Here is a 25440-nt window from a genome sequence, read left to right as displayed (position 1 = left end):
TAATTTAGGAGGGAAATTATGTACTACTTGTCATTTCGATAATAATCAGGGTTTATACTTCAAAAGAGAGTTTTGATTTTTAATCAGGAAAAAAAAGTCTATCTACTATTTTTTATTTATCAAGGAGACAAACGGATGGAAAAAAATAATTATTTACATCAATAGGAAGGAAATAAATTATTCGAGTAGTTCGGGAGCTCAGATTATTCTTGGAAAAGATTTTTCTACCGCAGTCTAGGCATGTCATTGCGATACATCCATCACATAGTAATTAGGATTTTGAGAATAGATATCCAGAAATCTATATTTCAGAGGAGATCAGGTAATCCATCTTTTATCACCCTACTAACAAAATAGACAAGCCTTATGAGTGAAGTCTTTGGATCTTTCTATAGTAGTACTACTCCTAGAGACTCTGATTCCACACTAGGATTCACATAAAAATCTTAGTCCCAACATGATGGCATGATAATGGGAAGAGATGCTAGGATATCTTTTATTTCCTATAATTGTTGTTCACTCTCTTTATTCTAAGTAAGTATTTGTGCATTAGTGAGTTGCTACAAGGACAAGACCAATTATGCTAATAGATAAACAAATTGACTTAGGTACCTGACCTTCTAGATGAAAGAAGTTAGCTCCTTAATTGAGGTAGGAGCCCATAGTGTCAAGAGGGAACGAACCTTCTCCAGTTTAACTTCAATTCCATTCTCTAACACCACATGGCCTAGCAAGATCACCCTTCTTTCCCCAATGTGACATTTATCTATGTTGAGTTTCCAATCCATTTTTTATCATCTACTTAGTCCTTCATCTACTCTAGCCAAGTGGAGATCACGAGAACTGTAGATACAAAAGTCATCAATAAACACCTTTATTGACTTACCAAAGAAAGGCTAGAAGACAAAGGTTATAAAATGCTAAAAGATATTAATAGCATTGGTTAGGCCAAAGGGCATGACCCTATATGTGAAAGATCCCCAAGAAGTAATTAATGTTGTCTTTCTTTGATCTTCTTCAACAATTGAAAATTGAAAATATCCTGAGTATCCAATACAAATAGTGTATCTCTCATGACCAGCTACCTCGTTAAGAGTCTCGTCTCTAAATGAAAGAGGAAAAATTTCCCTCTTTCTCACTGCATTAAGTGGTTTTTAGTCCACAGAAACCTCCACTTTCCATTTTTCTTAAGTGTTACCATAACCGGTGAAACCTATTCAGATTCCTCCACATGATAGATAAAACATGTGTTTAAGAGCCTTTTTATTTCCACTTCTAGGAGAGCATTTTTTTATATGAGCCCCAACTGCCATAACTTTTATATTACCTTGGCTTTAAGTTGATGTAGTATTCCACAATAGTCACTCCTACAATGTGATCATAATTAGAGATAAAATTACCCTTCTTGGTCTTCTTACCTGGGCATCAATTCCCATTATCCTCTGAGGGACAGAGAATACCCTCTTTCCGACTTCACTCCTATGTAATAGGGGTGAGCAATTATGTTATAGTTTTGGATGGTAGCTTCCCTAAGTTACTAATCTTTGGTTCGTATCTTAAGGTCCTAGTCTAGGACTTCAACTGGTTAATTGGTAATAACCATTTTCCCGTCTTAGAGTTTTTCAGGGTTCTAAGTTTACCCTAGGGTTTCCTTCCCTCAAGATAGCAGGAACTCGTGTTTATTCCTCTCGCAAGTCAAGCGTAAACTAAGCCCATTTACAATCCTTAAATAGTTTCGAACATCGAATGCAACGTAGCAAATGGTCGTTCTTCTTGTGGATACGCCATTTGAGTTTGCTTGTGTTAGCTTCGAGATGTATCATATTTTAAAAATGATATGCCCAAGAGTTTTTTGGACCCATTGTGGAGGATGGTTGTTGGGATAGAGACCAAAGAGCATGTTGGGGAAAAAGGTGGATGCCAGGGGAGATAGTAGGACAATAGAGAGGTGACCCTCCCCCCCCTATTAAAGATCCCGAAGGGGTGAAACCAATTGACCCGAGGGGAAATTTGCCCACCTCCCAATGATTCATCGCATAGGGAGCATGTCCTTCCATTATATCCCTCACAAAGGTACAGTGAGTGGAGAATTGAAGATTGAAGCACTTTCAAAGACTCAAGTACCTTGAAGATCCAAACATGGTGAAACAAGGGATTTACATAACACTGTAGGGTATATACAGGTTATTACAGATACCATCTTCATCATTGAAGTACATGTGCAGGTACTATAAGTTGCCCATACGTTCCATCCAACTTCTTATAGGGTTTGGTAGCCATTAGGCACTACCATTTTGCTATTATAGGTGGAAATAGGGTACTTCTATAGGCTAAAACAGGGTGCAAGCTTGGACGGTTCAGCCTCAAAGATGAAATTGCAAAATTTTCTCTTCTAAAGTGTTATGATATGTTATAGCTCATCTTGAAGAGGGCATTGTTGGCTCCAATTTGAATCAAAAAGTTTGGGAATGAGAGTTTCCTATCTCAACTTGTAGCCAATTTTTTAACAAAGGGATACTACAGCATTGCACTACTATGGCAGGTCATAAGGGAAAGAGTAAGGCCCAAGATGAGTATGGTCAGCAAATCATAGATTCTATATTAGAAAATATACCTCAATAAAGCTTTGAAGAGCCTCAAAGGCAATGAAAAATCAATGCACTTAATAAAATACCATGTGTGAACATGGGAATAGGCATGCTCAAAGGCATATGAAGCTATTATCTAGAGTGGAATAGATGGTATTATCTACTAATCAAACAAAGTCTTTCATTGAGAAGTTGGTAGATTCCACTAACCAAAAAAAAGCTTCAATTGACAAATTACTAGAACCTAATGCTCAAATAATGGCTCAATTCTCCCAATGGATGCAAATGCAAATGGGAACCAAGGAAGCTAAGGAGAAAACTCATTCAAATAGTGAACCTTTAGTTCCACTTTAGCCACCTAATCAAAATGGTCAAGGTCATGGTATCACTGGACAAAGGGACATTCCCAATAGTCAATATGAAGTAGATGAGACTTCACAAAGGCATAATGACTATTTGGGTAGTTTGAATGGTGTTAATTCCCAAGCTTATGGGCTGAATTCCCAACCTCCTAGAGGTCCTCTACCATCGAGAAGGTTTCACACTAGTTCTTAGCCACTTATTGGAAGTGTATCATCTTTTTTTGGAGGTTCAATGCCTACTAATCATGAGCAATCTATTTGGAACAACAACCTTTCATGAAAGGGAGTTGAAGGATAAGATCATTTTGGCAAAGTACAATGGGCAATCATCTTCACCATCCGATCAAGGAATGGATTTCAAAATTAGAATCCTATTTTGGTATATTCCCTAGAACTTATGATATGAATATTCATTTTACATCTTTGTATTTGGAAGGATTTGCACATACTTGGTGGAGATACATCAAGAAAGAGAACATAGTTGGCCTAAGTGTATTGGATTATACAAACCAATTCCTCAGTCATAGAGAGCAATAGTGATGAAGCTAGACTCCACAAAACTATATATGGTTTAGAACCTTCTTTATTAGCTAATGTTATGGTGCAAAATCCTATCAATCTTTTCAAAACTATTGAACTTATGGAACATTATGGAAGAAAGTATAGAAGGGAATCTTGATTTCAACCTATTTATGGACAGCTAAGGACTATTTTAAAATAGGGACAAGTTGGCAATGTTTATGGCAGCAATCATGCACAAAGTGGGAGCCTAAGAGTGCCAACTTATCCATCATTCAATGCTTCAAGTCCTCAAAGAAATTTCAAAATAGCAAAAAATCCAAGAGTGGATTTTAAAACAAGGGGAGAGCAAGTTCAGATCTACTTCGGCCAATATGAATCCAAAGTCTATTCCTATGGATCTCTATAAAGAAAGGAAAGAAAAAGACTTATGCTTCGAATGTGGAGAAAAGTATACATCAGATCATGCAACAAAGTGTGTATACAGAAATGCAAAAGCTAAGGTCCATAGTATGTTAGTCTTTGAAGACTCAGAGGATAACATTGATGAGGTCAATGCATTTGTAACTACCACTGAAAATGAGGATGTTGAGGAGAAAGTTGGGCAAAAGCATTTTTATGATCTTGCGCCAACACTTTTCCTTTTGATCTAGGTGGTAGTGTTCCTTTTGATCTAGGAGAAACTCATGATAAGCCGCTTGCTGCCACTAATTGTTCCATTTCCATGGATGCTTGGACTGATTCTAAGAGCCCTAATACACTTCGTATATGAAGGGTAATATTCATGGGAAGGTTGTGTTTATCTTAATAAATAGTGGCAATACATATGGTTTTGTGAATAAGCCCATTGTGGATAAATTGAATTGTCTTCCCACTGATTTACAATAGCCCATAAGAGTTCAAATAGCCAATTGTAAAGAAGAAATCAACACTCAAATATGCCCACAGGTTTCTTTACACCTGGCTGAAAATTATGAAGCAAAAGTAAACCTGATAACTTTGGAAATGGGGCCCATAGATGTTATACTCGGGTGTGATTGAATGATGACATTGAGAAAAATTACTATGGATTTCTCATGGATGTATATGGAGTTTATCTTTGATGGACAACTCATCCATTTACATGAAATCTCTAGTAAATTAGATTTTCAGCTTATCACCATTCAACAACTCAAGGAGTACAAGAGGCACTCACATATTTTTACTTTGCACCTGAATAAAGAGGTTGAAGGTCAGTCCAAAAATTTAGAAAATCATCCAACTTTGAAAGCTCTTCTTGAGGAGTACAAGGACTTATTTGAAGTACCTACTTCATTACCTCTTAAGAGAGTAGTAGATCACCCTATTGATTTGGAGTCCCCAACTCAAAGCCAATTAATAAGCCACCCTATAGATTGTCTAATTGTGAGCATGAAGAAGTAGCCAAGCACATCAAGAAGCTTCTTGAAATGGGATTCATTCAACCTTGTTCTTCACCTTATGCATCTCCCGATCTTATTAGTGAAGAAGAAAGATGGATCTTTTAGGATGTGTATTGATTACAGGGTTCTAAACAAGATCACAATGAAGAACAGATACCCAATACATGGAATTGATAACTTACTTGATGAGCTCAAGGGGGCTATATTCTTTACAAAGATTGACTTGTGATCCCCTGTATCATCAGATCCGTATGCGAGAGGGTGATAAAATCAAGACTGCCTTTAGGATAGATCGAGGGCTATACCATTTTCTAGTGATTCCGTTTGGGCTTATAATGCTCCAGCTACCTTCTAGAGTCAGATGAACAAGATTATGCAGTCTTTCCTCTTCTAGTTTGTCCTGGTCTTCTTTAATGACGTTTTGATTTACAATAAGACTCTTCAGAACCATTTATCACATATGATGAAGGTTTTTGATGTATTGAGGCATCACAATCTCTTTGCTAAGGAGAAAAAATGCTCTTTCATGCAGACTGAGGTGGAGTACTTGGGACATATTGTTAGTGAAAAAGGGATCCAAGCTGACCCCAAGAAGGTACAGTGTGTTAAAGATTGGCCAACACCTACTACCACTACTTCACTTAGAGGGTTTATTGGTTTATCCTCATTTTATCGTTGATTCATTAAGCATTATGCGACTACTATTGTAACTTTAGGTTGACGAAGAAAGCTTTCTTTTGGGATGCACTTGCAGATAGTATCTTCAACTAGTTAAAGGAACTCCTTACTTTTTCTCCTATTCTAGTATCCTTAACTTTTTTGAATGAGTTTACCATACAATGTGATGCCAGTTGAGGCATAGGGGCTGTTTTGTTACAAGAGCATGGAGTGATTACCTTTGACAATTGCAAGCTTACAAATAAGGAAATGGCTATGAATGTATATGACCAAGAGATGTTGGCTATCTTACATACGATAAAGAAATGGCACCACTTTAGAGTTCAAAGTGATCACAGGGTCATAAAGTATTTCCTCGCTTAGTCCAATCTTACTCCTAAGCAATGTAGGTGGGTTGCTACATTGCAAAATTTTGATTTTGACATCACTCATATGAGGGTCAAAGACAATGTAGTGGCCGATTCTCTTTCTCATAGGTGGATATGTAAAGTTTCAGCTACTATGACTGAGCTATATAGTGACTGGATTGAAGAATCACAGGAAGCCTATCTTTTGGATGAAGAGCTCAACCATGTTTTTCAGAAATTATAGCAAGGTCTCATGGAGGAAAACTCACATTATCAGCTTAAAAATTGTCTAATCTAGTTAAATTGCAAGATTGTTATTCCTTCTACTTCTTTTACACGGAAAATTATGGAGGAGTTGCATTATTCGGCTTTGGTTGAACACCTTGGAGTTTTTAAAACCTATGATAAGATCATCAAAATCTTTTATTGGAAAGGACTGCAGAAAGATGTTAAAGATTTTGTCATGAACTGCATGCCTTGTCAGTAGAATAAGTATAGCACCCATAAGCCATTCGGTTTGTTGCAGCCATTACCTATTCATACGGGAAAATGGACACACATTACCATGGACTTCATTACTCGCTTGCCTACTACTAAAAAGGGATGGAATAGTATATATGTAGTGGTGGATAGACTCGCCAAGGCAGCCCATTTCATTCCAAGACCCAGTTTACTACTTCACAAGTGGCTAGTCAGTTTATGTAGTAGATTTTTAGATTACATGGATTACCACATGTGATTGTTCATAACAGAGATTCAAAGTTCATTAATAAATTTTGGCAAGCGGTATTCACATCCATGGGTACTAAATTGGTTCCTTCTACAACCTATCATCCACAAATTGATGGACAAACAGAAAGGGTAAATAAGTGGTTGGAGACTTATCTTCTCCATTCCTGTCATGATGTGTAGAATTCATGGGATTCTTGGTTGCACTTGGATGTTTTCCTACAATAACTCCACTCATTTTAGCATTGGAATTTTACCCTTTGAGGCTATGCATGGATATCAGATGCCCTTATCCACAGTCATTTTCAGTGAGAAAATCAATCCTCGTGGGAAAAAAGAATTGAAAAGAATACAGACCTACCCTTCTTCAGTAGTGTAAGATGAATCTTAGAAAAGTCCAAGACTAGATGAAGATGTATGCAGATGAGAAGAGGCGAGCCTTAGAATTCCAAGAAGGAGAATTAGTTTTTTTGAAAGTTTCTAAGTCTCATTATTCCACCTTGAAGGATGGATCCAGTAACAAGCTTACTCACATGCTTCCCTACATGATCATGAAGCGCATTGGAGACTTGGTATATAGATTCAAACTACCCTCCTCCACTAAGATTCATAATGTATTTCTTGTTAGTTAGCTGAAGCCTTTCTATGGTTCTCTTGTTGATACAATTGATGAACTGCCACCTATTGATGAAGAAGCTCTTATTCAATACCTCCCTGAAGCTGTCATAGGTCAATGTGAGAATAAGCTTCACTTTTGCTCTATCATTGAATATCTGATTAAATGGAGAGATTTACCACCTTAAGAAGCTTCTTGGAGGCCTGATTCTATAGTACATGAGTTTCCTTACCTACATGACACATTGGTGGTTATTGTGGAGCCAATTATGGTGTAGACAAGGTCCTGATAGCAAACTCTTTTAGAATATTTTTTATTCTGCCCAATTTTCAAAATTATGCCACCTACATAGGGCCAAAGTACTCTTCAAGAGCTACGTTTTGACATGTGGTGCGCTTTGTTTGGACACACTTCTATCAAAAGTTATGGAAAATTTGGTTCAACGGGGTCTGTTCTTACAACAAGTTGTCTTCTTCATTTTGATTCTATTTCTTGAAAACTTTAAGGCTCCAAACACTTTTGAAGCACTCTTGATCATGTATATAGCTGAGGCTTACTTTCATTACTTCATTTGAGTCCATATGTCTTCAATCTTTCATTCATTTCCCTACTTGTATAGCTGAAAACAAAGTAGTCTATTTCATCCATCCTTTCCAACTTTTGTAAGTTTGTTTTTTAGGGCAAAAACCTTTGGGACACAATGGATTGTAAGAAGTTGGGAAGAGGAGATGTTTAGTGTAGAAATAATAATATTACCATGTCACACTGACATAGGTATAAAAGGGAGAGACATGTAATTTTTCACATCTTTTTGAAACATTAATACATTACTGTATCTTTTCCTCATCGCCTTGATCACAGCTTCTATGGCTTCTCTTCTCTTTCTATCTTTCTCTCTCCTTTTCTAGTATTTCTCTCTCCTCGTCACTCACTCTCTCCAATCCACTCCTTGACAACAAGTGAAGGGGCTTTTACTCAAGAAACTTCAAGAAGCATACATTTAGCATCTCTAAGCATTATGGGACAAATATTGCTTCAATCTTTCAAGAATGGAGGTATGGTTGCTCTCTTGAAGAGCTTGGATAGTAGTGTAATCTCTTCCATTTTAGTGAAATTGAAGGGACTTTCACCATATACTTGCTTCATGGAATGTGCTTAAGGTCAAGAGTAGTCACTTCACTAAGACTGAACCATTTTACTAAGATTTGGAGCTTATTTTCACTATGGATAATAGTGGAGAGAAGATACCACTCAAAGGCATTTAAAGAATTACTAGATTTATTCAAGCGATGATTAATCTTTGTAATGGAGCAATACTTCAATAACAAGCATTGAAGATTTTGGACCATTTTAAGGAGAAGTATTGATCGATTGGCTCTCCATCAACACTCTTCAATGCTATTCAAAAGGTACACATGATTCTAATATCTTCAATCTCTCTTTCTATCCATTTGATTGGCATTTTCCACTTGTTGAAGAGAGGGATCAAGAGGTATTCATTCTCATTAAATGAGCATATATGGCCAATTTTAGGACTAACTTTGTTTATGTTTTCATCTACATATCCTACCCATAAATTTTAATGCTTCATTAATGCTCAGATTGATCATATCTATTCTTTTTGTGCCTAGCATTGATCTTTCCTTTTTGATGATTCTTTTATCACCAAAATTGGAAAAAGTCTATGATGGTAAGTGGAAAAATGTCATATTGCAATGAGTCACTACAAAAGGCAATTCCCTATCCCTTTCTCATCTTATTTTAGCCTCTTCTACGTATCAAATTCTTGCATCTCATTGAAGAACTCAAAGAATCATTTTAGTCCTTGCATATCATACATGTTTGATTATACTTAGCATGTACTTGCCATATCTATGACACCCATGAGGCAAAGAGGATGTCGGGGGAGATGTGAGATAAAAGAGTAAGGGGTGAAGATATAATGGTGAGGTCTATAAGGTTGACTATATCAAAAATCTATAATACCAATTATGAAACCAATAAGAAATTTGTTTTAATAATAGACATCAAGGAAGTCTTAGATGTCATCAACCATAATTAAAAACTTTATGCATGGAGGTACATGTAAAAATAGCTACTATAATATATAATATAGCTTGTAAAGATGGTAAGTGATCAATCTAAAGTAATTTTCTCCTTTAATGTGTTGTTGTTGTTGTTGTTGTTCCTTTTCTCTTCTTCTTTTTGCTAACTATATTACATAATAGGGAAATGTGGTATACTCTTGGACCAGGTAGGGTTCTCAAATCTACAAGATTCGTTAAATTTAGATGCTTCAATTCAATAACATGGATAAATTGGGCCAAAATTTTTCCTGCATGACACAATGCAACTTCACTTATGATAAATGGATGGCCTAAAGTAGGTATGTGACATAACCAAACCTATAATTTGCGTGCACATATATACCTATGTGTACATGCATGTGCCTTATGCATAGAGACTCAATTCCTTATTAAAATTAGAAAATCTAACAAGCTGAGTCTCCTTGGCATCTAGGATGAGACATACATGTAAAACACTTTTGTGCTTGCCTATTATACTTTCTAGTTCACCACATATGTAAAACAATTTGTTGTTGATTTATTGTACTTTCTAGTTTGATATAAATTGTAGGCATTTTTCCCAAAGTAACTTGGTTATTTGATTGGCTAGCACTCCACTCTTGAAATGGTTAACATACCTAATCTTAGATATTAAGGTGTAAATTTGAAATCAAGAAAAGGGCCTTCATCATTTCTTCAAAATAGCGTTGGAGTTTCACTTACATTAAGAAAGATATTTCTAATTATACCTTGTGTTGCCCTAATCCTATCATCTTCATGATTTCAACCTCTATCTACATAGCAATCCACTCTATCTGTCTAATTATAACTAGCCACAACTTGGTAATATAAAACATCTCCTTTGTGTAATCTATCTAATGTATCCTTTATACACTTGCCTTATCTATTGCTTTCATGGTCATAGAGCAATCCATCCTCACAATGCAAACAAATTGAGAGACTTGTCCTTAAAATACTCTTGTATGGTATATGATCCATGGACTAATTTATGGCATTATGAAACATTTCCTACTAGAGATATTGATGAATGCATGTTATGATCATTTGATAACAAGTTTTCTCCTTTTATGACTCCGTGTTGTTTGTAAATTCCAATTGTGGATATATACCCACAAATGAATAATTGACCATAGTTTATATAGATCCTATTTACAAGGATAACCTCCTTGCTCCTATGTACAAGGATAACTTCAATGTATTATTTTATAATACCCCCCTCCCCCCGCGACACAATAGGGAGTATTGGCACTGTGATCAGAAAGGCCACATCTCTAAAAATTGCTTCAAAAAGAATGCGAAAATTAGAAATTGAAAAAATCAACAAGGTAATTATGCATTTAGTAACAGAAACAATGATGATAAGTGAACCATTGTTTGTTATGCAACACTTTATAAATACTATGACTACTGATGGTTCATTGAAGAATGATGTATGGTATGTTGACTTGGGTGCCTCTAAGCACATGACTTCTCACAAAGAGTGGTTTAGAGAGATGCATAGTCCAGAGTCTCCGAGCTATGTGGAGATAAGGGATAATACATCTCACCCCATTACTCATATTGGAAATGTTTCTTTGAGTATGTAGGATGGTAAAACTAAGTACTTGGTTGATGTGCTACATGTACCAAATATTACCAAAAACTTGGTTTCTGTTCGTCAAATGGTAGAATAGGGATTACATGTTCGGTTCACACGATTATTATGTAGAAGATCTCAACAATGCTTGTAGGTTGATTTCAAAAGGAAAACGTGCTTGTAAATTATTAATTCTTGATGTAAGTCTACCTAAAATAGATGTTATCATGTTTGCACAAGGTTTAGATGTCATGGCTGATATTAAAATTTGGCATAAGAGAATTGGCCATGTGAATGTGTATCAGTTGAAAGACATACAATCGAAACAAATTGTGCTTGGCTTGCCCAAGTTTAGGGTTGATGGGATGCATAAAGTATGTGAAGCATGTCAATTTGGAAAGTAAGCAAGGCATGTCTTTGCACATTAAAATCATCTATACAAGAAGCCACTTGAATTGATACATTCTGATGTGTAGGGTTCTACAAAGACAACAACTTTGAGTGGTTATAGGTATTATGTTTCCTTCATTGATGATTGTACTTGTAAAGTATGGGTTCACTTTATGCATGAGAAAAGTGAGGTATTACACTCACTTTAAAAGATTTAAGGCTTTGGTTGAGAAGGAGACAGGATTGCATACTAAATGTTTAAGATTGGATGGAGAGATAGAATATTGCTCCAATGAGTTTTTCGCTTTTTTGTAAAAAAATGGCATACTAAGGCAGTATACATGTAGATATGCTCCCACAAAAATGGTGTAGCTGAGTGCAAAAATAAGCATATTGCAGAGATGGTTCATGCATTGATGTCAAAAAGAAACTTGCCTCATTACTATTGGGCTGAAGTAGTTGCTAGTATTGTATATATCACATGACTTTTAAGTCAAACAAAGCATTGTATATAATTTTTAAAAAATATAATTGATTTTCTTTTATTTTTATTAAGTTATTTTGTCTCCAACATACATATGTAGTTGTGTTAAATTAATATACTTTGTCACATATAGATTCAAGGTGAACCTCGATATGATTTCTTGGTCTTTGGCACAATAAATGACTTGGACCTAGCATGGTGACTATTGCTTTGTTGTTGATGCTAAAAGGCTAGGCTATCATGAAACAAATCTAAAAAGAATTTTATGGATGGAACAAAATAAAAACCTAGGTAAAAGAATTTACACTAAATTAAATAAAAAACATTTTTCCTATTAAAAATAGAAAAACCCATTAGGTAATAAAACAAAAATAGTTATTCATTACTAAACCATCACTAAATGACCAAACCCCCCTCCCCTACTTCCCACCCCCAAAAACTATTTAAAGAAGGGCCCTCTTCTTATTTTCGACATACAAGGATTATGACTCTACTCTTGAGAGTGATAGAGTGAGTAAAAAATTAATGAGGGGAGGTAAGGAAATTCTACAAGAATGAGTTAGCAATAGTTTATGCAACATCCCCCTATCCAAAAATCCTTTCTTTTCTCTTCCCTCCCCTCCACAATGGCCCCTCGCAAAAATGTATTGACCTAGTGAGACCCTCAACTAGTTATGATACTAAAAATACAATTGTTAATATGACTGAGGTATAATATTCTATTTTTAAATTAGGTTGTTATAAGAAATGAAGTTGAAATAATACCCAAGTTTCTTTTTAAAATACAATATAATTAAATTAAATTTAATTATTATTTTTAACTATATTATTATTAATTTTATTCATTTAAAAACAAATAATAAAATATGTAATATCTTATTTTTTTCAACATCTTTATCTTTTAAAATTAGAGATATATCCAAAAAAATGCTTAAAATTCTAAGAAAATCTTAAAAAGTTAAAAATAAAATAAAGAAAGTAGATTAAAAATAACAATTAACTGAGTATAGCTAAGAATATTAATTACCAAAATTGTTCACTCAAAGAAATAATCTAAAACTCTCATTAATACTTAAAATTGATATAAATTTATCAAAAAATATTATTTAGCATTTAAGATGGTTGCTTTATTGAATTATTAAGTTATGAATTTGATTTTCTTTCCATGAATAAAAATTAAAATTAAAATTTATAGAAAAAATCTTATTTATCATTTAAGATAGTTGATTTATTGAATTATTAAATTATAATTTTGATTTTCTTTTCATGAATTAAAATTAAACTTCATAAAAAACATGTCTTCTTAGATAATGTTATTTTTGTATTTATATCATTTTATGTTCTTTTTGTAAAAAATATATGGTTCTCATTATTTTGTCAAAGTATGTTCACACACATAAAAATACTAGGCATACTTTCATGAATGAAAAAATAAAAAATACAATGTGTTCATATGCACATAAGTGTCATATGTGCAAATGCATAAAAATAAACTTTATTTGATTGAGAAATCATAGAAAATTTAATGTTCATTGATTTTGATTTATTAGAAAAAAATTTGAAATGAATGATTAGTAGAAAATTTAGAAACTCGTTTGGTTGCTTTAAAGTATGAAAAGAATGATACTAGTCATGTCCATGGCTCCATCAAACTGAATGGAAATGAGACATGATGCCATTTCTAGGGCCATCTCGATTACTCTTCACGCAAAGTATTTGTACAATACCTAACGCAACCAACCATGCATTTGTTATCATGTATATAGGAAGGTTCACCCTTATAGCGAGTGAGAACCAATGGGCTCTAGTTTGAGTTATAATCTCGGTCCTGGATCTAAAATAGGTTTGGAAACCTATATGATCCTAGTGCGGTTGAATGTTCAAAGACCCAAGATCAATAGGACAAGGGTGTTATTCTTGTTTTGGGTTGTTTCACTTTTGAAGTATTTGTATGTATGAGAATAAAAATCAAACCATAGCTTTTTCAAATGGATTGCTTAGTGTATGTATCTTAAAGACATTCCAATGAATCATGTGCAAACACTAATTAATGAAGTTGCCTATATGTGTAATCATAGTATGGTAATATGATTGTTTAAAATACTAAAATACATCATTAGGAGAGTTTTGAGGTCTCGAAAATGCCTTTTAGGAGATAGAGAGAGACCAATAGGAGCAGATCCTCCGTAACGGAAGTTCTATTTTAAAAAATACAAAAAAAAATAATTTTTAAAAAAGATATATATATAATAATATTATAACTTTGTATATCAATATTTATTTTTAGCCTCTTATATTCGTGATTATGTCAATCTTTGCATTAATAATATAAAGTCCCAACCACTTTTATTTTATGATATGTCTGGATTAATGATAATGACATGTTTAATCTAAATTAAAATTAATAAAGAGCTTGGCACTTTTTTTCCCCTCCTTTCTTTCATCCCTCTCGTGTTTTTCCCTCCTTTGTGGTAGCTTAGTCTTCTCTCTCTCTCTCTCTCTCTCTCTCTCTCTCTCTCTCTCTCTCTCTCTCTCTCTCTCTCTCTCTCTCTCTCTCTCTCTCTCTCTCTCTCTCTCTCTCTGTGCGCCGCCATGGATACAGAAATCCGACCTTCAACAATGCGTCCAAGCTCCCAAATCACATCCACATCAGTGTTTAACTCATTCCCAAAAAGATGAAAGATGGATTCCTACAATCATTAGCAAAGGCAGTTGGATCACCATGCAATAGGTAAAATGTGGGAAAAGGTGAAGATATGAGAGCTCGTTCATCTCTGCTTGGAAGGGTAGAATTCATGATTTCAAGCTTGGAGTAAATAAGAATAGTATAAAAGAGGTTCTGGTGCCACATGTGTTTATGCATAGAGAGCTATATTTGGAACTTGGAAGTTCAAATCTTCCAATGCATAAACCAAATTGTAAGGATTTGATTCTTAAGGTCTTTCTTTTCTTGGACTTGGTTTAAGGTTTTCCATTATAACATTTGTTCATTTGTCTTGTAGATGTCTATCCCTCTAATCTTGAGGAATGGCAAGCAGTTGAGTCTATTGTTGATGTGATTGATGTGATGCATGGCTTGATTGGAGAAGAGATGTACAAAGGTAGAAAGAAGACAGAGCTCGCAGAGAATGGAATATTCTTATATGACCATTCTTATATTATCCCCATGCAACGTAGCCAATGGGGATCAATATCCCCCCTTCCTTTGCCTAATTTTTCAAGCTTTGAGTAGCCTTTGGCAAGTCCAACTACTAGTGAGGGCTATAGATGTAAATATTTTCTGAGATACAGAGAGCATTAAAACCTAGTATCTCAAGTAGGCTAAGCAAAGTTACTTTTTTCATGTCTATTAATATATTTGTTGGCTTCTTTTCTATTGCTGAGGTAAGAAGTTCAAAGGTCATGATTTCAATGAAGAGACTAACATATGATCATGTTATACAATTTGTTGATGAGGAATGGGACACTAGGACAAAAGAAAAATTTATATATAAGATAGATCAAGACTCTGTATCTTATAAATATATGATTGCTACTGAAAAATTTCATCCTTAGTTTTTATTATAATAGATGGCATTATGTTGGTGGTAGTCTAGTTGCTTTAGACCAAAATCTTGATAATTTTAGCAAAGATCCTATAGTGGATCTTGATGTTTGGTACAATGAGGGTATTATTGCAATCCTAAAGGTTAGATCATCATGTAGGCTACATCAAGTGAGGATGGATTTATAGAATGAAGATATTGAACTACCATACTCATTTGTGTTCCAACTTAATAACAAACGAGTAAGTTTTTATATCATATTATATCCACTTATGTATGTATCTAATGTCACTTCTTATTTAATAAACATTTGTAACAATTTTTTTAACAGATATCAACAAGGAGAGAGAAGAATATATAATGCAAGGATACTGAAGAAAATATCTCTTTACTATCAATATAAAATACATGTACAAATTTTGTGGCAAATTTTTGTCAACAGCCATCTCCATGACTTTTACATAAGGGCTTACAATCAATGAGGCAAAGCTACTTTTTTTGAGAACTTTTCTTAGGAGAAGGGACATCCTTTCTAAGAGTTCTTTTGCATATCTTTGATACTTTGGTTGCCTTGGGTGTTGAAGGCATAGCTTCACCTGCTATAGTTACATGTACCTCCTCTCCTTCAACATCCAAGCCCCCACTATTGTCCATTCTTGTCAGTTGTATACAATTGACCATTATGTACTTCATGAGCTTTGCTCTTATATACCAAACATGTTGACTTGTATAGCAATCCCTTGTAAACTATCATACATTCATAAGAACATATTTTTAGTTCATTGTTATTTTTTTACAATGGACTATATTATTATCATCAATGGACTATTTTGCAATAAACCTCTATCTTAAAGTTTAGTATATTTCACATTATCTTTATAAGTTTATCATCATTGAGATAAATAAACTGAACCAATCTTCTGGCATTCACAATTACTCTCCATCCATAAGAGTAATTATCATCCTGATGAGGACACTGCAATCAACAATATAAAGTAAAACTATGAAAATTATTTATGGTAGATTTTAGAATAAATGTTCATATTATGTTCCAACCATATTAATCAAGACCTTACTGCAACTTCTCTATATTGCATTGTTGCAAGTAAGTCAGAAGGCATGGGAGGCTTTTTCTCTAGCACTTCAATCAAAAAGGCAATAAAATTTAAAGTAATTACAAAAGAAATATCTAAATATTTAGATTACCTACAAAAAAGGCAATAAAATTTAAAGTAATTACAAAAGAGACTTTTTCTTTTTATAGCTCTGTACCAAAAAGGTAATAAAATTTAAAGTAATTGCAAAAGAAATATCTAAATATTTAGTTTACCTACAAAAAAAGATCAAAATATCAAGGAGACCCTAGATTATATAACTTACAACCTGGCATTTCCATGGCTTCCTTTTATAGAATTGATAAGGAAACATTGCCTCTCCATACAGTCATTCTAATTAGGCTCCAATGAGAACTGAAAACAAAAATATTTCAATAATCTAGCAAAACAAAATCTCATAAAATCTAACAAAATATCATAGTACTTACTTTTCATTTTATGGAATTAGAAGAACCTCCAAAGTTTCAAAGTCAATTGAATTGAACCAATGGTCAAATGCACTTGCGTCAAGCTCACTCCTCATATAGTATGAGATAGATGGATCAAGAACCTCAATCTTTTGTTGTATATCAAAGGGGAGCTCATGCATTACACACCTAGCAAAGGAATGGAGATAGCAAGCATCAACATGAAAGTCTATTGCTAGAAAAATATAGTGAGTAAAAACAAATTTTGGTATGCTATACCTCATCCCAGCAAGAAGAATAGATTCATTCACTTCTCTCACTTTATTCTTGAGAATTTGAACACAGTCAGAGTCCAAAAATACCATATCAGATCGTTGTTAATATCACTAGGTAAAAAGCAACAAACATTGAAGCCCTTAGGGTCAATTCTTTCAAGAAGGGTAGATAACTCCTCTTCAAAAGATAGGAGTTGTTCTGCTTCCTTTTCTTCTTCGTTCTTTCTTTTATAATACCTCCATTTATCTGCCTGCTCTTCTGTGGCCTTTTCCTCTTTCTCATTCTGTCTTGTTTCCTTTTCATGGGTGACATCTTCAATTTTAAGACTCCAATCATTTTTCTTCTTTCTATATGAAGGGACATTTAAAATATTGAAAGCCTTCACATCAAAAAGAGGAGATTGGCTCAAGGACCTTTGAAAACTTGTATCTCAATCTCCTTAGAATTATCATGTCTTTATCCATAAGTGTAAGCCTATGTGCATGAGCAGCACAAATATAAAAATCTTGGAAAAAATCAATCAAAAAATCTTATGTAGCCTCCTGAATACAGTTGAGAGCTACCCTAATCCATCTAAAACTATCAAGGCTATGTTTGTCTCAAATTTCTTTGACAAGCCTCTAAAAAAACTATTTTGAAATTGCATTATTCAGAGCATTCATTGCATTTCTAATATCCTTTAGTAGGTATCTAACATGCTGTGAGAACCTTCTCCTTGGCTTTGATTTCCTTGTAAGTTTGGAAGGCTTGGAGTACTAATGGATCTTTGAGGCAAGACCTCTAGGATCAACTTTCTCCTTCCTTGCATTGGCCTTTGTTCTAACCATGTGAAACATCCAAGAAAATAAATAATACAAGTAAATTAGGACATATCTCTAAATCTCTAACATAATGTTATCTACAAGCACCTAGTAGCAAAAAAACACTAATCACATAGTCTACCTCCAATTTGAATAAAACAATGCAGGTAGAAGACGTATGAAACGTGAGGAGGCTCTCTAGACAAGAGAAGTAAACACCCTCTCATGTTTCACACGTTACTCCTTTTTAGGATACATATTTGATCAAAGATAATAAATGTCATGAAGTTTTACAAGTCTCAAAATAGAACATCTGTGTCATCAATTTCTTTTGAGCCAAGATATTATATCAAAAAACTTGCATTTCAGCGACATATGAAACACGAAAGAACTCTTGTCCATGGGAAGAGCCATGACTTATTGCATTTCATACGTCGCGATTTTTTGGGATTATTTGAAGAAACTTGAATTAGTGGAAAATTTCTCGATTTGAAGAAACTTGTCAAGCCATGTTCATTTGTGGAAAAAAAAATCCATTTGAAGAAACTTTCATTCTCAGCGACTTATGAAATGCAAATGAACTCTTGTCGATTGGAAGATCATGACTAATCGTGTTTCATACATCGCAAGCCTTTTTTTGTACACTTTAGTAAGAGTTGTCAAGTGTTGCAGAGAAACCTCAAATTTGTCAAAGAAATTATGTTTCCAAGGGTTCGGCGCATATGCTGGGCGATGAAACCTTCTTTAGTCTCCTTGTGTTGAAGAATAATTTTGCGTTGAAGAATAAGTTAGCATTGAATTGGTGTAATCGAGCATAGAAAGAGCTTTGTCTTCGAAAAAACTCTTTTGCGGTTCAGGACTTAGGTTTAAAAGGATGTTGGTTTACACATGTGGCTACCCTAATGCGTAGTTAATTTCACATGTGTGACGACATGAAGACCGTTTTTGCATGGGAAGTTGTGTCATGTATCACTTTCTTTTTTGGCATGATTGCACTTTTATGGCTCCACTTTTTAAAGATAAAAGATAACTCTTAGCATTTTCTTTTTCATTTTAAGTGCAGCTCCTCCGAATTAGTGCACTGTACATCTTGGATAAATGTGTGGTGATCATTGGCACACACACACACACACACACACACACACACACACACACACACACACACACACACACACATATGACACTCAAGGTTGGGTTTATGTTAATATTCATTTCACATATTTTGTCTTGTCTTCAACGAGCTATTTATCTTGTAAGTCGTAAGCTTAACCAAGCGTATTCTAACAAAAGACCATTTATTCTTAACAGCAAGGACTGCAAATCTTAGGTAAGAAACTTTTTCTTGTCATTTTTTCTCTCCAATCCTGAATTTTGAGGCAGTGACAATGATCAAATGATTCACAGACGTATGAAACGTGATTTTACCATTTGCAAATTGTTTTAAAAGTATATTTTTGCATTTCATGAGTCTTCAATGTCAAATAAAAAATGAATAATGAAACACAAAATTTAGAAATTTGTTTTACTTAGTTTTACACAGTTTGGAAAATTTGTTGTCACATTTCATGATACATTAGGAACTATGAATTATGAAACTAGTTTTATATTATGAAACTAGTTTTACATAGCTTTGAAAGTTTTGTGAATTATGAAAATATCATAAGCATGAGCTTTTGCGAGAAGAGAGGGACCGAACACCTAGATAGGTCAACAGGCTGCTAGTGCAATTGCGCCTAGCTAGGTTTGTGGTCTCTCCCTTAGAGAAATTCATGATTTTGAATAGTGTGAGGAAAACCAAGGATATTCCCACATAGGAAAATGTCAAACACTTTATTGAAATTATCAAGAGCTCACCTTGAGGGACAACATAATATAGGCAACATGACGTTTAAGGGGGTGACGTCCATTAAATGATGGGATTTTGATGTTCTAGATGCACTATTTTGGACAATTTTTTGGATGTTTTAAATGCAAATTTGTCAAGTTTTTTTGTTAAAGTGACGTATGAAACGTGATTTTATGAAATGTGTAGTTTAGATCATTGTTTTTTTGTTTCATTAGTCGTGAATGTATAACAAAATTTGATCTATGAGACGCGGAATTTTTTGCTTTCTCTGCTGCATAAAGGGAGATTTCACTTCATTCATCTTGCATTTCTAAATATCTAGCATAACAAACATGTTAAAGTTGTCAAATTTCAAAAGCAGTGCCTTATAGGTTTTGACTTAATTTTTTTAGCAATCTTTCTTTAGTCTTCTAGATATGAGCAAATGTGGATTGGTATATTATTCCCTTATTTTCTGGATTTTTTTTTGTAAGTGATCACGATGACTAAAAGGAAGTTTTCTTTAGAGGGAATGGAGGAGGAGGATCTGGAGGATACTTGTGATGAAAAGCTCTTTGATTTTCTTCATGTAACTAAAAATTTGTTTGGATTTATTTACATCAGAGATATGCTTAATGTTCCCTTTGATTTGCAAGAGCTCTTGAATGATCTTGAAGATAAACTGAAGGATTTTAGAGAGTTTCATGATAGACATGTGGAAGGTCTAGAGATTGAGGGATTTGTCCATTATAGCAGTGTAATGGAAGCTACCAATGCTGCTAGAACAACTTTGCAAACAAGGTTTAGCCTTATTGATGAGGACTTCAAGAAGAAGTGGAAAGCAGATTGCCCTTTTCATCTCAGAATCAACATCAATGTCTTCTTGTACAGAAGGACGTTGGATTTCTTGTAAACTTCAATATATGGATAGTTATTCTTTAGATACAATACAAGAGAAGAAGATAAAGGATATTGCATGCAAAGACAAAGAAGTTGAAGAGAAGGGAAAAAATGTTTCAAGAGGATATTGAGAACCAGTTAGTGCAGGAATTTGATGTTGCTTTGTTTAAAAGTGAGAACATTGCAAAAGTGGAAGAAAAGGAGATAGACTTGAGTTCAAAGATTGAAGCAGGTCCTCTTGAATGTGTCCCAACATTTCCCAGATATCTCATCAACAAAAAGAGATATGTATTGCTAAATGATATTCGACACCTTTTTTATCTTAGAGAAGATTACTGATTGGCAATCGTTACAGCATGGGGTCACAATGATAAGAATTTTATAGGTTATGAAGAGGAATTGCTAGCAACTCTTGATGTTGAGGGGGAGAATTTTCAAGACAGCTCTATAGCCTTGCATTCTTGTATTAATCAGATCATGGAATATGAAAAGGGGGGGATACCTATAGAGGAAGAGTTCTTACAAATTCAGTAGAGACTTGGTATTGATAACATGGGGTATGAAGAGAAACTGAAGTCTCCATTAGAAGAGAACCCCAAAAGTTCAATAAATCTATATGACGATAGTCTTCTTGAAGAATATGAAAACCCTAATGCATGAAAGATAATTCTAAGATATCCATTGTGATTTATATTAGAGTATGCTATGCATTATAGACAAATATTTTTGGATATTTACCCTACTAACATCTTATACTATTGTGTTTTATTGTGTAGATAGAAATTGAAGATACATACAACTTTCTTGGAAGAGCCAAGGGCTCAAGGCCATTGAAGCAAGGCCTTGGACATTATATTGGAAGCTTAAATAATCAAACAGTTGTAATTTATCATAGCAGATTATCAAGCTCCCAAGCTTACCAATAATGGCTTTGAAAGCTATCTCCAAGGTGATTGGATCCCAAGCTTTCAATAGAGGTTCAGACAATATAATTTTGGTGGAGAAGGAAGAAGTTGTAAGAGTTTTTGGCTTCATGCCTAGATACAATGGATCTATGGTAGGATACTTTGGAGTTCTTGGCTCTTATTTTCTCTCCCATGTAGGAGATGCCAAGAATTTGAAGCTCCTTTCAGGCTATAAGAAACAAGAGTTCCTGAAATGTAGAGGTCTCATCAAGTGGAATGAAACAAAAGATTCCTTTAGAGTACCTAGTGAATTCCATGAAACTAAAGACTCTTCTACAACAACAGAATCATACTAAAAGATGTTAAGGGTTTCTTAAAACCCATATTTTTCCATCTCTTTGTCTAGTTTATAACCATTCTAAATATCTTTGCTTTGCACAAGAGTTTATATATCCCTCTTTTCTTCTTTGGGTAACAATGGATATATTCCTTGCCAAAGATTATGTATTACCTAATGCGGTTGTGTCTTTGAGCTTGAATTTGTGCCAAATTTGTCTATAGAACCATTGAAATACCTCTAATAAACTGTTTGCTTTGTATCTTCCACCTCCATGTCTTGTGTGTCTAAAGTATTTTGTTCTTTCTTGATAATGTGATTTTTCTATAGCTTGGGTTGACCAGATAGATAGAAATCCATATTTCTTGATAAAATATGGAGCATGGTTGTACAAAATATAATGCATAATTAATAAATAAAGATATTCAATTAGAAAACCCTATATGAGTTAGACAATAAAGAGACATACATATGCAAACTTCTTACCATATAGTGAGTGAAATGTTGATTGCCCCAAGCTTCTGTCACATTGCCTTTTTAAAAAGGTCCAATTGGTTTTTGAAGTCTTTGAGATCATCATCATTCCACTGAGTTTTATCACAATAAAAGAATACTTTGTCTAGTGTTTCCCAAACATTGTCTTTTCTATTCCAAGCTTGTCCATTATCAACATGATCCTTAACTGTATTATGTGGGCACTTCCACTGATAATTGTATCTAATAGTTGAGCCACATTCCTAGAGTTTATCTTACCAAGTCTCCCATGAAAGTATAGGAACCTTCTAGCCTTCACTCCACCAATAGATGGCTTTTTGGGGACATAATTGCCATCCTTAGACTTTTGAAGATCTGGTTCAATAACAACATTACCACCATGCAAATCAATTGCAGATAAGACTTTTTCAATCTTTGTTATAGCATCAGTTCTAGCTAATAATGGCTTCAGCTCCATGCAAATCCTATGTAAAGATGAACAAGCTTTTCAATTATCCTACAAAGCGCATGAAGTGTACAAATATGGGCATTCACTAAAGAAATATCTAGGACTGTTTTAAACTATGGATCCTTGTTGTGCCTAGAGGGAGCTCTATTCCAATTGTTTGAGTTCAACTCTATGGCTAGGGGACATACAATATAGGCAAGGAGATCTAGAGTTGGCTCTCTTTGATACATTGTACATACATTTAAGTGTCTTTAATTCACCAACTATGTGCCACGCAATCTTATAGTTCCCATATCCTTCAACAAATAGCTATGATCCTGCTTGTTATCTCTTAATAACGTCAGGTATTGGTGTTCAATGAAAAACCCAATACAATATGTCGAAATCATCTGTATCTATCTCGAATGCTCTTAGCCACCTGATGTTGTGTTCCGATTGAACACTAAATGGAATTGAGTGATTGCAATGATTTGATGAAAGTGCTCTATTCATCAAGGTTATAGAGACCCTCTCTATTTTTATACATTTTAGAATCTCACTTTCATCAAGTTTAACCACAAATTTAGCCACTCCTTGTACCTCTTCTAGTGATAAGTCATAGAATCTAATCATTAAACATTGTAGGGTGGGCAAGTCAAGGAAAATATTGTTAAATTCATTGAATACAACTTCATTTTTCTTGCCCTTGAAGCTAGCCTTGATATGGAATGGCTCACCCAGAATCTCCATCACTTTGTTATTCACTCTCTGTCTAGTAGTTCTAGGCCTTGGAAGTATGCAATTACGTACTTGTTCTTGCTTCATATTTGAGTGTAAACGCTAGAAAAGTTATATATAAGCAGATTCTCGACTAATACCAATATTATCTAGTGTCTTCCGCACTAACTCAGTATCCAAAGAATGATCCTTTATAAATGACTCCAAGCATTGTTTCTTTGCCTTTTTAAATTTCTTTCTCTCCAAAATATGTTTTGAAACTACTGAAGGAAGAAGATGATAATAAAACTGAGATGTTTTCAAAGAATCTCTTTCACTTGCATTCGGTTGAAGAAGAGACCTTAACAAAATCAGTATCACAAATCAATACAATTAATTATAAACAAAGTCATATTTCATATTTTTAAAGTGGAAAAAAGTATACATTGCTGCTTGGATTCTTTTACTACAACCATATCCTCCTCATTTGAGACTCTCAATATTTCTAAGATCCTTTTGTCGATTTTGAAGGCCTATAATAGTTTTCTTTCGTTGATAAGTTTTGATGCATTTCTCCAACGAATGAATCTTTTGTTGATATCCCTCTAGCTTCTGTAGTAACTCATTGTTATGTTTTGATAAAATATGGTTCTCCAATTTGAGGACCATTTTCTGTAACCAAGTTAAGTGTATAACCTAGAAACCCATTATAACGATCACCAATGAACCTCAACAATGAAGAGCTATTATAGAAAGATAGAGTGCTATTTTTGCTAAGATCTTTGGGATATAGCCTGCCATCTAACCAAAGATCAAGATTCTTTCAAACTTGAGTATATGTTTCTAGACTCTGTAATAGTAATGGGCTTTGTTCTCTTCCATATTGGTTCATACTCACTATCCACTCAATATGAAGATGATAGAGAGGACTTTTACTAGATCTACAAAGATCATTGGATGAGTAATCCATAGCTAAGGATTGAAAAACTATGAAAATTAGAAACAAGAAGGAAAATGAAGAAGAAACTAGTAAGGATGGGAAAGAAAGAAGAGAGTGAGAATGGAGGGAAGTAATCAAACGTCGAACAAAATTCAAATTGAATATTAGTTTTCACTTTAATGAGGATGAGTAACACCTTCATTATGACAATCTTTGTCACCTTTATGGCGGCCTAGATTTCTAGGTTTGATGTGACCATGAGAATATCGCGACAATGACATTAACAATTTTTATATATTTACTTACCAAAATATAAAAGTTTTTAAAAATATAAAAATGATTTTATTTCCTAAAATATTTTCTCTCTCTAGGATCACTTACAAGGCATTTTCAAGACCTCAAAACTCCCCTAATGCTCAATACCATTCATGGAAAACAAGTGGATTGTTTTGGAATCATCCTATACTCAAGTGGACCTAACTAGCCATGTGCCTTTTTCCAAGTTTAGAATAAAAACTAACAAGACTAACCTTCCTATGAGTCAATCATAGAATCGATTAAGCATTGTTTTAGGGGGCTAGTGTGAGACTATGCCTAATGGGCAAAGGGGTTAATGCTCAATTCCCCCTCATTTCTCATTCTCATTGAACCAAATGTGATACTTTCTTACCTCAATCTTCAATGATTTGCAAAATACATTTGTTTTAAGCTCAATATTAGATTGCTGCTAGAGATTATAGTTGTGTCTCTAAGAAACCATAGGTTGATTCTCATAGGATCAATCCGGATGCTTTGCATGTGAGGTAGACCTAGGAAATGGCTAGTCATTTAAGTCCATTTGATCAAAGCTAGGTCAAATACTAGTAACTAGGATTGGTCCCTAGATGACTACCGAACTATCCTCCCTAAGGAAATTTGGATTGGTTATGTTGCATCTCGCTACTCCACTTTGAA

Source organism: Lygodium microphyllum, chromosome 5 (genome assembly GCF_053477565.2).
Source record: "Lygodium microphyllum isolate KBCC chromosome 5, Lygodium_microphyllum_v1.1.10, whole genome shotgun sequence".
NCBI classification, from domain to species: domain Eukaryota; kingdom Viridiplantae; phylum Streptophyta; class Polypodiopsida; order Schizaeales; family Lygodiaceae; genus Lygodium; species Lygodium microphyllum.
Note: the sequence above shows the minus strand (reverse complement) of the source record.